This window comes from Mustela nigripes, chromosome 4 (assembly GCF_022355385.1).
Source record: "Mustela nigripes isolate SB6536 chromosome 4, MUSNIG.SB6536, whole genome shotgun sequence".
Classification (NCBI taxonomy): domain Eukaryota; kingdom Metazoa; phylum Chordata; class Mammalia; order Carnivora; family Mustelidae; genus Mustela; species Mustela nigripes.
Genome location: NC_081560.1, coordinates 46790488 through 46808625, shown reverse-complemented (window position 1 = coordinate 46808625; position 18138 = coordinate 46790488). Strand labels below are relative to the sequence as shown.

At 41.2% G+C, this 18138-nt stretch overlaps 1 protein-coding gene and 1 long non-coding RNA gene across 5 annotated transcripts in view; both read right to left on the bottom strand.

Moving 5' to 3' along the window:
- CPVL (carboxypeptidase vitellogenic like) overlaps positions 1–6651 on the bottom strand; it is a 129434-nt gene extending 122783 nt beyond the window's left edge. Inside the window, exon 1 of one of the 2 annotated variants that reach the window (XM_059396660.1) lies at positions 6477–6651. The gene's annotated coding sequence lies outside the window, so the exon portion shown is untranslated. Of the gene's footprint in view, positions 1–6345; positions 6434–6476 lie in introns of those variants that run through there. The other variant, XM_059396661.1, reaches the window with a different exon arrangement.
- Positions 6652–9056: 2405 nt separating this feature from the next.
- LOC132015839 (uncharacterized) overlaps positions 9057–18138 on the bottom strand; it is a 48582-nt gene continuing 39500 nt past the window's right edge. For 2 of the 3 annotated variants that reach the window (XR_009403787.1, XR_009403789.1), the window contains 3 exons: positions 17828–17940; positions 13743–13812; positions 9057–11153 (listed from right to left, as the gene is read on the bottom strand). This is a non-coding gene — a long non-coding RNA (uncharacterized LOC132015839). Of the gene's footprint in view, positions 11154–13738; positions 13813–17827; positions 17941–18138 lie in introns of all 3 variants that reach the window. The other variant, XR_009403788.1, reaches the window with a different exon arrangement.

The following is an 18138-nucleotide window of genomic DNA, read 5'->3' as shown; positions in this document are numbered from 1 at the left end:
AGGAGACCTTAATACTCCACTCTCAGCAAAAAACAGATCAACTAAGCAGAAAATCAACAAAGAAATAAGAGCTTTGAATAACACACTGGACCAGATGGACCTCATAGATATATACAGAACATTCCACCCTAAAACAACAGAATACACATTCTTCTCAAGTGTGCATGGAAACTTTCTCCAGAATAGACCACATACTGGGTCACAGATCAGGTCTCAACTGATACCAAAAGACTGAGATTATTCCCTGCATATTCTCTGACCACAATGCTTTGAAACTGGAACTCAATCACAAGAAAAGGTTTGGAAGAAATGCAAATATTTGGAAGCTAAAGACCATCCCACTCAAGAATGTTTGGGTCAATCAGGAAATCAAAGAAGAACTTAGTTAATTCATGGAAACCAATGAGAATAAAGATGTAGCAATCCAAAACCTAAGGGATATGGCAAAGGCAGTCCTAAGGGGGAAATACATAGCCATCCAAGCCTCACTCAAAAAAAAAAAAAGAAAAGAAAAGAAAAGAAAATCCCAAATATACAAACTGTCTTTACGCCTTAAAGATCTGGAGAATCAACAACGAATTAAGCCTAACTCATGCATGAGAAGGGAAATAATTAATATTAGAGCAGAGATCAATTAATTAGAAACACAGCAATATTAATTGCTGTATTAGTTAATTAATTAAAAATCCAGAAATACAGCAGAACATATTAACAAAACTAGAAACTGGTTCTTTGAAAGAGTAAGATCAATAAACCACGTCCAGACTTATCCAAAAGAAAAGAGAAAGGACCCAATTAATCAAATTATGAATGCAAGGAAAGAGATGATGACTACCACCAAGGAAATAAATACAATTATCAGAAATTATTATCAACAGCTATATGACAATAAATTAAGCAACCTGGAAGAAATAGATGCATTCTTGGAAACCTATAAACTTCCAAAACTGAAACAGGAAGAAATTGACAACCTGAATAACAATATTGAAGCAATGATCAAGAACCTCCCAAAAAACAAGAGTCCAGGGCCTAATGAATTCCCTGGGGAATTCTACCAAACATTCATCGAAGAAATAATACCCCTTCTCCTGAAGCTGTTTCAAAAAATAAGAAACAAAAGAAAAACTTCCAGACTCTTTCTATGAGGCCAGCATTACCTTGATCCCAAAACCAGGCAAAAAAAACATCAAAAAGGAGAATTTCAGACCAATATTCCTGATGAATACAGATGTCAAAATTCTCACCAAGATTCTAGCTAAGAGGATCCAACAGTACATTAAAAGGATTACACATCAGGACCAGGTGGGATTTATCCCTGGGATGCAAGGGTTGTTCAACATTTGCAAATCAATCAATGTGATAGAACACATAAATAAGAGAAGAGACAAGAACCACATGGTCCTCTCAACTGATGCAGAAAAAACATTTACAAAATACAGCATCCTTTTCTGATTAAACCTCTTCAGAGTATAGGGATAGAAGGAACATATCTCAACTTCATAAAATCCATCTATAAAAAACCCACAGCAGATATCATTCTCAATGGAGAAAAGCTGAGAGTCTTCCCACTGAGATCAGGAACACGACAAGGATTCCCACTCTCATCACTACTGTTCAACATAATACTAGAAGTCCTAGCAACAGCAATCAGACAGCAAAAAGAAATAAAATGTATTCAAATTGGAAAAGAAGAAGTCAAACTCATTCTGTTTGCAGGTGACATGCTCACCCAAGTCTCCATCACCAAATTACTAGAACTCATACAGCAATTCAGTAATGTGGCAGAATAAAAAATCAATGCACAGAATCAGTTGCTTTCTTATACAATAACAATGAAACTGTGAAAAGAGAAATTAAAGAATTGATTCCATTTACAATAGCACCAAAAACCATAAGATACCTGGGAATAAACCCAACCAAAGAGGTGAAGGATCTTTACTTCAGGAACTACAAAACACTCATGAAAGAAATTGAAGAAGACACAAAAAGATGGAAAAACATTCCATGCCCCTGGTTTGGAAGAATAAACATTGTTAAAATGTCTATACTGCCCAGAGCAATCTATATTTTCAATGCCATCCCAGTAAAATTACCCCTGGCATTTTTCAAAATGCTGGAACAAACAATCTTAAAATTTGTATGAACCAAAAAAGACCCTGAATCACCAAAGATATGTTGAAAAAGAAAAACAAATCTGGGGGCATCACGTTGCTTGATTTCAAGGTATATTACAAAGCTATGAACACCGAGACAATATGGTACTGGCACAAAAACGGACATATAGACCAATGAGACAGAATAGAGTGCCCAGATATGGACCCTCAACTCTATGGTCAACTAATCTTCGACAAAGCAGGAAAAAATATCCAATGGAAAAAAGACAGTCTCTGCAATGAATGGTGCTGGGAAAACTGGACAGCTATGTACAGAAGAATGAAACTGGACCATTCTCTTACACCATACACAAAGATAAACTCTAAATGGATGAAAGAACACAATGTAAGATAGGAATCCATCAAAATCCTAGAGGAGAACATAGGCAGTAACCTCTTTGACATTGGCCACAGCAACTTCTTTCAAGACATGTCTCCAAAGGCAAGGGAAACCAAAAGTGAAAATGAACTTTTGGGACTTTATCAACATAAAAAGTTTCTGCTCAGCAAAGGAAACAGTCAACAAAACAAAGAGGCAACCCACGGAATGGGAGAAGAGATTCACAAATGACACCACAGACAAAGAGTTGATATCTAAGATCTATAAAGAACTTCTCAAACACAACACCCAAAAAACAGATAAACAAGTCAAAAGTTGGGCAGAAGACATGAGCAGACACTTCTCCAAAAAAGACATACAGATGACTAACAGATACATGAAAAAGCGTTCATCATCAAGAGCCATCAGGAAGATTCAAATCAAAACCACATTGAGATACCACCTTACACCAGTTAGAATGACAAAAATTGACAAGGCAAGAAACAACACATGTTGGAGAAACTGTGGAGAAAGGGGAACACTCTTACCCTATTGGTGGGAATGCAAATTGGTGCAACCACTTTAGAAAACTGTGGGGGTTCCTCAAAAAATTAAAAATAGAGCTACCCTGTGACCCAGCAATTTCACTCCTGGATATTTATCCCAAAGATACAGATATAATGAAAAGAAGGGCCATATGCCTCCAATGTTCACAGCAGCAATGTCCACAATAGCCAAACTGTAGTAAGAGCTGAGATGCCCTTTAACAGACAAATGGATAAAGAAGATATGGTCCACATACACGACAGAATATTACTTAGCCATCAGAAAGGATGAATACCCAACTTCTGCATCAACATGGATGGGACTGGAGGAGATTATGCTGAGTGAAGTAAGTCAAACAGAGAAAGTCAATTATCATATGGTTTCACTTATTTGTGGAACATAAGTAATAGCACAAAGGACATTAGGAAAAGAAAGGGAAAAATGAAGCGGGGGAAATTGGAGTGGGAGACGAACCATGAGAGACTATGGACTCCATGAAACAAACTGAGTGTTTTAGAAGGGAGAGGGGTGTGGGTATCAGTGAGCCTTCAGTAATGGATATTAAGGAGGGCACGTATTGGATGGAACACTGGGTATTATATGGTAACAGTGAATCATGGAACACTATATCAAAATGCTGTACTGTACAGTGACTAACATAAGACAATAAAAAAAAAAAAAAGAAACAAAAACAGAACCCAGGCCAAAAAAAAAAAAAAAAGGAAGTTTATACTTCATACTGGTTGCAGTCAGGAGGCACTGAAGGCATTTAAGGAGGGGAGTGTCTTGTGCTTTAGAAAGCTCATTCCAGCATCTGTGTTAGGCTAGAGTGGAGAGGATCTGACATCTGAGAGCTAAGTTGGGAGACTTTGCAAATGATCTGGGACAAAGTAAAGGTTGAGCTATGAACAGAACAGGTTGCAGAGAAAGAAAAAGAATTGATCTCTTGGGAGCTGGGTTACTTACTCCCCCAAAGAACCATATAGTTATACCAAGATGTCTCTAGTGGTCTTTCTGAAAGATAAGTAATGGGATATGGAGTCCCAAACGAGAAAGGAGAAAGGGCTAGCCCCGGATGCCTACATAAATATTTCGACCTGTAAATAACCCTAACAGTTTAAAATGAACCACTAATTAGAATCAGAATATGTAGAAAAGGTTAAGTAACTCCCAAGGATTTGGAAAGATAAGACGCTAAGAATTTGCTCTATCAGGCCAACTGATCAAAGGACCTAAAGTTATCCCCTCCCCTCCCCATCTAACTTCCCAGGTTCTGGTTTAAAGTAATAAAAGAAAAACATATGGTTTCATGTACAAGGCTATTCCTATAATATCTCCGAGGGAAAGAAATGTCAATACTGTAGTTTCGGTTCATTTATGCTTACTAGTTGGGTTTTATGATGAAAGTACCTGATCACTGTGCTGTGAACCGAGTCCATTGCTGCTTAAATCTTTGAACTTGCAAATATCAGAAAAAGTTTAAACTCCGTTCCTATTTTTGGCCAAGGTACAGCTCTTAGCATTCTGACCAGCTTACCCTTTCCCAAATCTATGTAGATATTCATGAGTCATTCTTCAAAAGGTACCTTTCAAATTATGAGAAACTTACCTATTTCCATTCTTTTATTTATTTTTTTAAAGATTTTATTTATTTATTTGACAGAGAGAGATCATGAGTAGGCAGAGAGGCAGGCAGAGAGAGAGAGAGAGGAGGAAGCAGGCTCCTGCTGAGCAGAGAGCCCGGTGCAGGACTCGATCCCAGGACCCCGAGATCATGACCTGAGCCGAAGGCAGCGGCTTAACCCACTGAGCCACCCAGGAGCCCTCCATTCTTTTAAATGTTCTTAGTTCAGCCCACGAAAACCCCACAGTATTAAACCCCTGGGAATGCTAACGTGAAATAATCCCATTTCCTTTTAAAATGAACTATACTCCTTATTAATGGGTCATTACCAATTTACCTCGGGAATTTCAGTGCTAATAAACGGGTATCTGATGTTATCTGAGGCAGTAATTAAGCTCTTCTCATCTTACTTCAGTGTATACCAATAATGTAGTCAACACTGATTCTTTCCTCTGACACATCATATGCTTTCTAAAACAAAGTCATCAACAAAATACGGTCATGCCGTTTGCTTCTTGTTTTTATTTTCTCAAGGGGTGTGAACTGGCAAGTCCTGTGGACTTGCTTAACACTCTTCTAAGTTACTTAAATCACCTATCAGTCAAAAACCACTTATTTCTCAGGCTCTAAAATCAGTCTAGAAGAACCCCATTATAAATTGGTTTATAAGCTAGCTTATAAACTAGCCATATATTTTATAAGATCACTTATGCCCTTCCAATAAACCCAACTCCCTCCCCCCACCAAAAAAAAGAATGAAACAGCTTCTTGCTAAGAACACTTGCATTACATTATAAAGAGTTACCACTGGACTTAGAGTGGCCTGGAGCACAAATCTAGAAATCCCAATCGTCCTAAGGATCTTGACAACTGTACAGACTCTCATACACCAACAAAGCCAGTGTGATCTACTTTTTCCAAAAATGTAAAAATTCCTATTTTGAACAACTTTCTTAAAAGATACAGTTCAAGTTAGCAAAATTCATCCTAGTTGATTTTTTTTTCTTCCATCTCTGTTTTTACTCATCTCACACCAGAAATAGTAAAAAGTTAGTTGTCCATTTAAGAGGAGGAGAAAAAAGAACTGTCTTTAAAATAGGGAGACTGCGGCTTAGCAAACCTAAAAAATTTTGCTCAAAGTCACCAACTATCAAAATGCATTGCTGGGATTTGAATCCATAAATACACCAAAGCCTATTTTTTCCCGTGAGACCAAGCTGTCCTAAAAGGTACTGGGTGCTTCCATTTGTCTCTAAGGGTCCCACTGGCTCCTAGGAACTTCCCAGTAAGGGCTGAATCTACTTGGCAGGGAGCTGCTTCCAGCTATCCTGTGCCCCCGTTTTCCCCTAGTCCTATATTCCAGGTCTCTCTTCTGTGCTTGCTTTCTCTCTATCAAGACAATTCTTCTTCTGTGGGGTGCTCAACTCGAAGGCATTTCCCCCTTCCCCTCTTCCACAGCACCCACAAAATCAAAACATCCCAAAGACGTGTTGAGGGAGGCAGGGGATGTGTCCCCACCTTGCATCAGGAGTAACGGGGTACCCCAAGGCTTCGCGCACCCCGGGGAAAACCCTGAACCAAGAGGTTTCCTGGCGTGCAATAAGCCCCCGTGCGACTGCCTCGGATTGTGCCAGGAGCCTTCGGGAACGTTCCCCCGGCCGGGCACACCTAGAGCCTAGCGCCAAGCCTCCCCGGCTCCCAACCTGGAAACTCCGAGCCCGCCAAGCTCTAGCTCCCGCCTTGCGCACACCGCGGCTCCGCAGACACCCGCCCGGCGCTCCCGGCGTCCCGGGACAACCGCGAGGCAGGACCCTGCGCGCCGCGTCGCACTCACCCGAGCCCGCAGGTCCGCGCAGCCGTGGCGCAGGCGGCGAGAAGTGCAGCAGCCCGGCCCCTCGCGACTACCCTGCCCAACGCCGGCTTCTGAGCGCGCCTCTCCGCGGCCCACGTGACTTAGACCTTTGGAGCCAGAGGTAGGTCCCCACCTCCCGTGCTGGCGACCCGGCCGCGCGCAGGCAGCCTCCAACCTGGAAGAAGCAGGCACCCAGAGGGGAATACTGAAAAGTAAAGGGAGAAAGGTCGGCTGCGGGCGCAGCTCTGGTGGGGTTTGTTCCTTTGCGTGTTTTGATTTTCCCTCTTTCTTTTTTAAAGCTGCTCTCAGAATTTCAACATTGTATTTAAAAATCTTCCCCCTGCGCAATCTTTCCCCTCCGCGGGTGCTTGCAATCCTGGTGTTGGCAACCCGGGTGTCTGCATCTGGAAACCCAGTGGTGTTTTTCCTGCCACTGTTTAGAAAGCCCTCTTGTATTCATCCCAAGTGCCCATTCCAGTCTACTGATCCTGAGAGCTCACCAAGGGCCAGCCCTGAGCCAGGTGCTTTCTCTGCAGGAGGGCCTGGGAACCTTATCTCAACTGGATAGGTTCTGTGCTAAGATTATCCCCATTCTGCAGGCGGACAACTGAGACTTAGGTTAAGTGTCACATCTCTTGTAAGTGTTAGGTATTTTGAACTTCCCTCAGGTACTGGGCACTGTACTCAGGTACTGGGCACTTCCCTCAGGTACACAGACACCGGCGATGGGGGGCGGGCACAGGGGCCAAAAAGGTAAGGAGATTACAAGCACAAAGTAAGACAAAATACAGGAATGTAGTCTTTCCCACATAGGAATGTCCCCAAATGTCCTGTGATTCGGAGACGGTTACTTAGAGCACCCCGGGCAGGCCACCTGGCTTGGAATTCTGACTGTGCTACTTGGCTACTAGTTCTGATCCATTATTTTTAAAGATGATCAAACAAAACTACCCTGCTCCTTTGTCGGGTGACTTGGCTGCTCTTCCCATCAAGAGGTAGAGTCTGTTTTCCGCGGTCCCATTAACTCAGAGCTAGCCTTGTGACTGGTTTTGAATTGTAGAATGTGGGCAAACGCTGGTTGCATCCCAGAAATCAAAATGCCTTGCATCTTCTGTTTTGAGGCTGCTGCCTTGTGACCACCATGCAAGAAGCCAGCATGGCTCCTGGAGAGTGAGAGGTTACACGACACGCAGGAGACAGAACATTCCAGAGACAGCAGCACCCCCTGAGAGACCAGTAAGAGAAGTCAGAGGATTCCAGCTCAGCCTTTCCACTAGCCTAGTGGATGAGTGAGCCCTGGCAGAAATCAGCAGCAGAATGGCCCAGCCAGTCCACTGTGCTGGAGAAAAAACCAATTCATTGTTATTTTAAGACGTTGACATTTTGGGTGGTTTGTTATGCAACTTAAGCTAACTATAGCACTAATTTTGTAAGCTGGAACAAATTAGTTAATGTCACGGAGTCTCAGTTTTCTGGAAAAGCAATCTGGGGAATCCTGGGTACTCAGAACAAGGTTTGGGGAGGAATAGATTTGTTGCAGAGGACATCCAATGGCCTTAGTACCATGGATGCCTCACTCTGTGTGGAAGACAGCCAGTGGAGGGCCAAAGGGGGCCCTCTAAATTTTGGGCCTTAGGACAAGGACAGCTACTGGTCAAGGAATACCTTTGCCCAATATGGAGCCACTTATGTGAAAACCAAACTGAATTTTATAGTAAATAGAAGATGAATCATACTTGAGCATATGTCTTCAAAAACGGGGTATCACCAAAGTTTTATTGCAGTTTTAATAACTTCAGAGGTATAAATGAGGCAGCTTTCAAAACCATCACTTGAAAGTTTACCACACTTACTCAGTTTTGTGAATTTTGAGTAACACATTTTTCAGTTTTAATTTTTGTTTCATTTCCCCTGAGTGAAAAATGGCACAAGTTAATTAAAAGAAAAAAAATTACATCTATTAAAATAATTAAAACTTAGAGTCAAAAGAAGTAAACTTTCAAATGACAATTTTGTAAGCTTGTGGCATTTATACTTCTGAGGTTATTATAACTTAAAATTGCACTAAGATATTTGAATCACCCTATATTTGAGTTTGTGGTATATCAGGTTTGGCATTAGGTACTGAAGCTTAGATTTAAAAAAAAAAAAAAAAAGGAAGAAAGAAGAAAGAAGTGGTCTTCTTTAGAAACTTGAAGTTAGTTGGAGAGAGGAGCCACTTAACTTGACCCCGTAATGCAGTATGATAAGAGCTAACTGGGGTCTATACAAATTACTGTCCATACAGAGAACATGGACCAAGTGACTCTGGCTAAGGAGCCAGGTGACCTGAGGTGACATGAAGCCAAGCATTAAAAATTAATAGACATTGCAGAGAAAGGGAGTAACACAAGCAAAGAACATAACCACGTGTTAATTGATTCTGTGTTCTGGGAATGATTGACTCTTCGGGACTCCTGGATATACTCAGGTTGGTTTAGCAGCTGGCTAAAACGGAGATACAGAAATCAGAGTGGGGAAAGCTCGAATGTCAAGCTACAAAGACTGATGTCATTCCATTAGTAGATTGAGAAATCAACTTTTTTAATGAAATAAGATAGAACAGAATAGAACGGGTATCTTAGTTTCCTAGGGCTATAGCAAAGTACTAATAACTGGGTGGTTATAAACAGAAATTTATTGTTTCATGGTTCTGGAGGCTGGCGGTCTGAATTAAGGTGTCTGCAGGGCCATGCTCCCTCTGAAACCTGTAAGGGAAGGATTCTTCTTCCCTCCTCCAGCTTCTAATAGTCCCAGGGGCTCCGTGGTTTATGGCAACATAATTCCCATCTGTGCTTCTGTCTTCAAGGATGTCCCCATGTCTCTTCACATTGTCTTCCTTCTGCATGTGTCTGTCTCTATGTCCCTATTTCCCCCTTTTATGAGAACACCAGTATTGGATTAGGACTCCCCCACCAATGGCCTCATTTTAACTTCATTACCTCTGTGAAGACCCTCTTTCCAAATAAGGCTATATTCTGAGGTACCCAGAGTGGGGAGTGAGGACTTCAATGTATCTTTTTTGGAGCACACAAATCAATCCATGAAAATAGGAGAGAAAATGTCAGAGAAAGTCATGCTTTGTGACACTTTTGTATGTGTGTGTGTGTGTGTGTGTGTGTGTGTGGTAGGTCATTGTATCAGTTTCCTATTGATAGCATAACAAATTACCACGGAATTCATGCCTGAAAGGAACACATTTATTCTCTTATGGTTCTGAAGTCAGGAGTCTAAAAATCAAGGTGTTAGCAAACTGCATTCCTTCTTGAGGCTTTTGGGAAGAGTCTGATTCCCCGTCTTTTTCATCTTGTAGAAGCTGCCCACATTCTTTGTCTCCTGGCTGCTTCCTTACATCACTCCAGCCTCTTGCTGCCATCTTCATATCTGCTCCTCCTCATCCTGATATTCCTGGCTCTCTTAGAAGGATTGTTGTAACCACATTTGTCCCACCAGATAGTCCAGGATAATCTTGTCATCTTAAAGTCCTTAATTTAGTCACACCTGTGAAGTTCCTTTTGCCTCGTGAAATAACACAGTAACATATTCATAGGTTCTGGTGGTGAGGAGGTGAACATCTTTGGGGAGTGGGCATTATTAGTCAAGCTACAGTAGTCATAATGTATTACCGTATTTATTACTAAGAGATATGGTCAAAATAGCTTGAAAACCACTGTACTAGAAGTTTGAATTTTTTTGATCAAGGTATATATTGCTTATTTTCTTTTTATTGAGCAGAATACACAATCATTAGAGAAATATGAGGATGTAAAAAAGATCAGATAAAATTTTTGATGTGACTCCACAGAGATAACCATACAATGTACTTTTGTCTAATCTTTTATCTATACAAATGTGTTAGACACAAAAAATGGAATCATATTGTATGGAGTTATTTATCTTGCTTTTAGCAGTGAGCATTATATCCCAATTATTTTCACAAGTTGTTAATTCAAGAATGTAATATTAGTGGCTACATAATGTTCAATCATATGAATCTACCATAATTTATTCAACCATTTCCAACATTTGGTCATTTGAGTGGCTTCCAAATTTTTCCATATTATTAATTCACTAAGAAATATTCTCCTATGAATAATTATGTATATCCAATTATTTCCTTAGGAGAAAAATCTGGAAATCAGAATTACTGATTCAGAGGGTCTTTGGAAGCTTATCCAAGTTTGAAGAAGAGAACTCTGTTGGAAAAGTAAAGTACATGGGGCAGTGGTGTGGATAGAGGTGCCCGCCATGGGCGGAGACATATAGTACAAATACGAGAGTATAGTACAAAGTACAAAGAATCACTACAAAAAGATGATGAGCTCTTGGGCCCAACTCTGTGTGGTAGTCCCTGTATGAGTTTCCTAACCTGCCATAGCAAGTCGTCACAAACTAGGTGGCTTAAGACACCACACACATATTCTCTCACAGGTCTGGAGAAGTCTGAAATCAAGCTGTTGGCAGTGCTGTTCTCCTTCTATGGGCTCTGGAGGAAAACTTTTTGCCTCTTCCAGTTCCTGGGAATCCTCGATGTTCCTTGCCTTGTAGCTGCATCTCTCCAATGCCTGTCTCCGTCTTTATGTGGCTTTTTTCTCTGTGTTTTCTATGCTGTCTCTTTTTCTTTTTTTTTAAGATTTATTTATTTAGAGAGAGAGAGAGTGGGGAGAGGGGAAGAGGGAGAGGGAGAAAGAGTCTTAGGGTTTGATCTCATGACCCTGAGATTGACTGACATGAGCCAAAACCAAGAGTCCAATGCTTGACCAACTGAGCCCCCAGGTGCCCTGTCCTCTCCTTTCCTTCTAAGGATGGCAGTCGTTAGATTTAGGGCTCATCCTAATCAGTAGGACCGCATTGCAACTAGTTACATCTACAAAGACTCTCTTTCCCAATATGGTCACAGTCTGAGGTCCTGAGTGGGGATGAATTTTGAAGGGGACATCATTCAACCCACTAGAATCCCTGTGGAAAGGTGGGTACAGCTGTGAGAGATATTTAGATGCACTGAGAGGTTATGGGGACAGCTAAACATGGGATGGCCAAAAATGATGAGTCTATATAATTTCATTAAATAATTCTTACTCTGTTTTTCTTTTCTTTTTTTTTTTTTTTAAAGATTTTATTTATTTGTCAGAGAGAGAGAGAGGGAGAGCAAGCGAGCACAGGCAGACAGAATGGCAGGCAGAGACAGAGGGAGAAGCAGGCTCCCTGCCAAGCAAGGAGCCCGATGTGGGACTCGATCCCAGGACGCTGGGATCATGACCTGAGCCGAAGGCAGCTGCTTAACCAACTGAGCCACCCAGGCGTCCCTCTTACTCTGTTTTTCTTAACATCCATTCTTGAGTGGACTTTGGTGTCTGAAGAGACCCATGTGGTGAATGTGTACACAGTTTTGTTTGGAAGACACCCTGCAAGAGAGATCACCCGTGCTTCCAGCCAGACTGTGCAAGTGCAATTGTCAGCAGTGCAGGACAAAGATTTTAATACGTGACTTTCCTGAGAGACAAATGTATCCCCTTTCTTTACTGCTCACTAGCTGATCTTGGCAGAGTTGGCTGAATGTTTCTAATACTTTGAATAATGTTACATTTCTCCCCAAATGACCATGGTTGTCATCAACTTAACAGAAGAGTCAACATATAGAACTTGCAGAGGAGAATCAAACTGCTGAAAATAATATTTTTAGCCTCTTTCTTGTATTGAGTACTCAATAGTGGACAAAAGAATGGCCTTGCAAAGAAATGGGTTAAACCTTCTTCTCTGATTGACTTTTCTGAAGAGGTTTAACATTGTCAGATTGGGCAGGTGAATGAATAAAGAAGATGTGTTATATATTTACAATGGAATATCACTCAGCCATCAGAAAATAAAATTTTGCCATTTGCAATGACGCAGAAGGAACTAGAAGGTATTATGCTAAGTGAAATAAGTCAACCAGAGAAAGACAACTATACGATTTCACTTGGAAGTGGAATTAAGAAACAAAACAGAGGAACATAGGGGAAAGGAAGGAAAAAAATAAAACAAAACGAAATCAGAGAGGGAGACAAATCATAAGAGACTCTTAATCATAGGAAACAAACTGAAGGTTGCTGGAGGGGAGCAGGTTGGGGGATGGGGTAACTGGGTGATGGACATTAAGGAGGGCACATGATGTAATAAGAACTGTATGCAACTGATGAATTAGTGAATTCTACTCCTGAAGCTAATAATACACTATATATTAGCTAAATTAAATTTAACCCACTGAACCACCCAGATGCCCCAATGTTAGCTAAATTGAATTTAAATAAAAATTAAAAAAAATATTAGTTGCCTTATGACCACTTTGCCCAAGCATGATATAATGAGCACTGGGTGTTATAGATGACTGATGAATCGAAAAAAAAAGAAGACTGATGAATCACTGACCTCTACATCTGAAACTAATATACTATATGTTAATTAATTGAATTTAAATAAATATATATGTATATATTAAAAAAAACAAACAAATAAACAAAAGGTTGTCAAGTTGGGGTGCCTGGCTGGTTCAGTTGGTAGAGCCTATCACTCTTGATCTTGGAGTTGTGAAGTCAAGACCCATGCTGGGTGTAAAGATTACTTAAAAACACAATCTTTTTAAAAAAAACAATAAAATAAAATATGTTCACTTTGAACTTAAAATAATTTTTTTAAAAAGAAAAAATACTGCCAGGTCGATCAGTCCTGGTAATTTCAGGGTTCTCCCAAGCCCTTGTGTTCTCTGTACCCACATATTCTGGGAAGACTCTTGGTTTGTTAAGCCCTAAGGGTATAGAATATGAGTCTGACCTGGGTTCAAATCCAGAACCTGCTATCTGGTGACCTCAAGCAAGTGACTTCACCTCAGTCTTCTTGTCCTTACATGGCAAAAATAGTATTAGCTCCTTCACAGTATTATTAAGAGGGTGAAATGAGATAGGGCACATATGTGCCTGTCAAACAGAATGGACTCAGTAAAAGGTAGCTGTAACAGTAATAATGATGATCACGCAAGCTAAGGCTGTCATCCTTTTCAACTGCCTCACACAAGATACTGAATTGTATTATCTCCCCCGCTGCTTTTCAGTGTATCTGGACACCATGGAAAGGCATCCCCCTCCCTGACTTATGGCCGGGGCTCCGCAGTGTGCCTTACATTCCAATTAAGACACGGAGAGGAGCCCGTTTACATCTCTAGCAGGTACCTACAATTCCAGTTGTCTAGCATCAGAGCTTTGATTTCACATTTGTAGCTGCTGCCACCAAGATAAATGTGGACCTGTAACGAAAACAAGGGGAATTGATTAATCTTGTAGACAACCACGCCTCTCTTGGAAGTGTCTGTGTCTCTCCCTGCACTTGTCAAGGCTTCTGCCATTGTTCCTTTTAAGTGTTGTTGTTACCTGTCTTCCACGGGCACCTCACGGATCTGAAAACACAGCTCAGAGGTGCCCCAGAAAGAGGCACATCACAGCCTGCACAGTGTGTTAACTTGTTCCATAAACCATAAACCACACTGCTTAAGAAAAGAAGCTAGATATGTCACATTCACAAACTCGCAAAGGAAGTCATTGTGCTTTTAAAAGGGAGAGGAGAGGAGATGCACCTGATGGGACCCACAGCTGTTCTGCACCTTGGCCATGGCCTTGAGAAGTAGACCCAGATGGTGAGGATCCCACTGTAGGACCCAGATGCACGCCCTGAAAACTTAGGGAAGCGCTTCAGTCTCCTTACGCTTAGTAAGGAAGGGCCACCTCCTAAGACTAGCTACAGGCTACAGACTCAGGGAAGTTGTGGCTAATTACATGGTAATTATTTATAATAAGTGCTTCTGCTCCCAGCATGATTATCCTTCCCTGGGTTGCTTGCCTCCTTGTGTCTGGTTTATGTAGAGAAACAATGTCCAAATTAATCCAAGTCTTTTGTAAGTGAATCAATCTCTTCTCTGATGATCCAGCACCCTTTGGCAGCAGGTGTTAAGCCTTTTTAACAAAAGACATATTTTCCGTTTTCCTCTGGCTATGCTGAAAGCCAGGCAGAAGAGACTGGGGTGGATTAAGGATGAATTATGGGATTAATATAGACTTGGCCGCTAAGGACAGTACAGCTAGCCCTGTGTAAAGCCATGAGAAATAATCACAGTGAACCTTTGCAGGACTTCATGGCTTGCCAACCCCCGCTCTTTTTTTCTATATATCGTATCTTTAATTTGCACAGCAGTCCTGAAGGGAATATATTGATATTATGATGAACCTGCCCTTCTGCTCAGTACAATATCTGATTAAGGGCACAAGAAGGCTTTAGGAGTAGCCTGGTAGGGATTTGTATTCCGCCTTCCCCACTCATTAGCTCTGTGACCTTCACCATGTTAATTAACCTCTCTAAAGCCTTAGCCTTTTCATATATGGAATGAAGACAACCCTACAGGGCTGATCTGAGGATTTAATGAAATTGCATGTAGAGCTCTTAGCCCAATGCATGGCCCATAGCAAGCAGGCCGTTCATTGGTTGAAGGCAAAAAATTTGCAAATGTTAAGCAGAAACAAATGAACTAAGGGGCAATGGCATGTGGCATCTCTTCTTTTTTCTTTTATTCATATTTTATTTTATTTTCCTCTCATGCAAAGAGTGGTTAGTCCAGGTGCTCTCCTCACTAATAAAATATTGTGCCGATGATTCAAAGCAGAGTTGACCTAGAAAAGTGACTTTTCTGGTTGTATCTATATAGTTCTGGAGTCTGTCAAGAACTTCAAGAATTAAGTAATATCACCAAATAAAGGAATACAGATAACATAGGTGAAGGATAGTCCTTGGTAGGAACACTTAAGCAATTACCTAAAACCATATGTTGTCTTTTATTCATGGTGGCTCAGGCTAAACTCTTCCTGCTTGGCTGACTTGTATGGATTTAAAGGGCTCACCCCTGACTTTGAGATGGAGAACCAGTTCCCATCTCTCATCCTTTTCTAGTCTCTGTCCCTGGCTATAGTCTTTCTCTCAACCTTGGCTTCCTTATCAGAAAATGGAGGCTGTGACATCTCTACTCCATCCACCCCAACCACCCTTCTCACCCCAGACGGATGTGACCCCTAGGCGAGTTGAGGGGTGTCAGTGCACGTGGTCAACGATGCAGTGCATGTTCTGTGTGGCACAGTGGTCACCAATGTGATGTAAATTGCCTGTGCTTGCTTCATTTGTTCCCCTCCAGCGTACCCAGAGATCTCTCGTAAAAAGAGTAGAAAAGGAATGATTCCTTCCCTTTCTTAGAAGAACTCAACACTGGATTCTTCAAGTCTGTGCTTCTTTGCACCAGGGGTACTTGGAAGAATTATAACCCCACCTTTCCCCTTTCTGTGCACCCCTTTGTTCATTTCTCTCGGGGAATTTTGATAAAAAATGAGTAAACAAAACAAAATGTACTCCATCCTTGTTGTTTGTGGATTCTGTATTTGCAAATTTGCTTCCATGGTTTGGATAACTGGGCCCTCAGAATTCCTCACACTCATGTCTACAAGCCTGCTTCTAACCCTGCATAGATTCGTTCTTCACTAGGTTGGGGGGAGGGGAGGCAAGAGGCATACTTACAAAGCATGGATGTGCAGGATAGGCTGTGCTGGGGCAGGACAGGCTAAAAGGCTGTCTAGCTGAATATAGCTATGTCCCAGCATAGAACTTCAAGGAGTCTCAAAATCCTAAATTCACATCTGGTTTCCCAGATTGTTATAGTGACATATTTTTCAAGGTAAGAGGGTAGAATGTATTTCATTAAATAGTTTGTTACCTTGTTTATAACTTTTAGATATTTAGACAAATGGCATTTAGGCCTCCCTTTATACTCTTATCCCAGGCCTCCCAAGAAAAAAAAAAAACAGGCTTGGAAAGAAATACGCTTTCGTTGATTTAAGCTGCTAATATTCAGGGCCTGTTTGTCACCACATCATAACCTAGCTTATACTGACTTTCAGGGAGGAGGTGGTAGGTATTTCAGTTTCAGAAGCTCTCAAGTCGTATGTTCTGGTGGAGGGATACTGGCACGGATGCAAGGAGGGACTCAATCCAGGGAGCAGTCTGGGGAAGCTGAGAGCTTTCCTGTGGGCTGTGATGCACACTGAGGGAGAGATTGCTGGGGGCGGGATATCAGTGGATAAATGAGGAGCATCAGTCAGCTGCCCTGAGTAAGTGAAGGAAAATGAGGGCAAGGGAAATCGTGAATCTTAAGGATCAGGCCCCTTCCCATTTATATGGGAGGAATCAGCCTCTAGGATAGATGTCAGGCCTAAATGAAAAAGGGGGTATTTTCTATGCCTCCTCCCTACCCTCTAACTAATTGATTTTGGACTTCTTACCAAACTCAGCAAATGCGAGCTCAAATTGGATTCTTTTTCAAAAATATAAAAAGTTCTACTCCAAGTATCACAAAATAGCACACACCTGACGAATATATAAGGTGCTATTGCTATTATCGAAACTCAGTTTACACCATTTCAGAGAAAACAAATACGTTCTAATAGCCTAAGAGAAAAAGGGATTATCGAAAAAGTAAATCTCTTCCCAAAGCTGGAAGGAAAAATAAAGACAAGAGAAGAGAAAGAAATAAGAAAGATATTGAACCTTTACTATTGGCTAAAAGCCGTGCTGAGTATATTACATGTCTGATCTGGTTTAGACCTTACCATAATCCTAAACAGTTGTCATTACATTCTCCATTCTAGAGTAGAAGTAACTGAAAAACAGAGATGTTCCAAATTTGTCCACAGTCAGAGAGCTCCTAAGTTTCAGAATCTAGATTCAAGCATACCTGTCTGTTACCAAAGCCCTTATTCTTTTCAAAAGGTTCAGATTAAAAATTGCATTGTTGCCGTCACCACTCTGCTTCTCTGTTTCCAAACCCTGTCTGTTTGGCAAGGTCAGCCATGGGCTGGAGGGCACCAGTTGACAAATCTCATCTTTGTGGTGGCTTTCTTATAAGATGCAGGCCAACTGAAGAGGACAGTCCTTAAATATCTTCTGTGTACAGACAGTATTGGGGCACCCCATCAAGGCTGGGTGATGAGCACTGAACTAAGGGGTCCAGAGGAGGCCATATGATCCTACAGCGCACACCAAGCACTTACCTTATGGCTACTGGTTAGAAGAGTTATTTTTACACTCAAACTTGTCTTTCTCCCCTTAAATCTAAGGAGGCTCAAGGGATAGAACAGCAAGGAGATGATGAGATGGAGAAAAGTTTAGATAATGTGTATAAGATGATTCCTAGACCTCAGAGGGGGCCAACTGGAAAATCATGTATTTACCTTGAGTTTTTCCTGACTTCAAGATCTTTTCTATCTTCCCTTCCCCCACTGGACTCGTCTCTGTTTTCCTCAGTTTGTAAATCCCCATGCAGCCCATCACCTTCCTTGCAGATCTGTGGCAAAGTAATCACATCTCAGTGTTAGGTTCCATGTTCTCAAAATGTCAAAACAAATCTCAATGATTAAATGCCATGAATTAAGCTTGTTATGTACTTCTCTAAAATTGATATGAAGGATACATTTTAATTAGAAAATTATAAATCTAAGCCTTCTTACCACCAAGCCACCTCCAAAATCTGTATGAAGTTCTA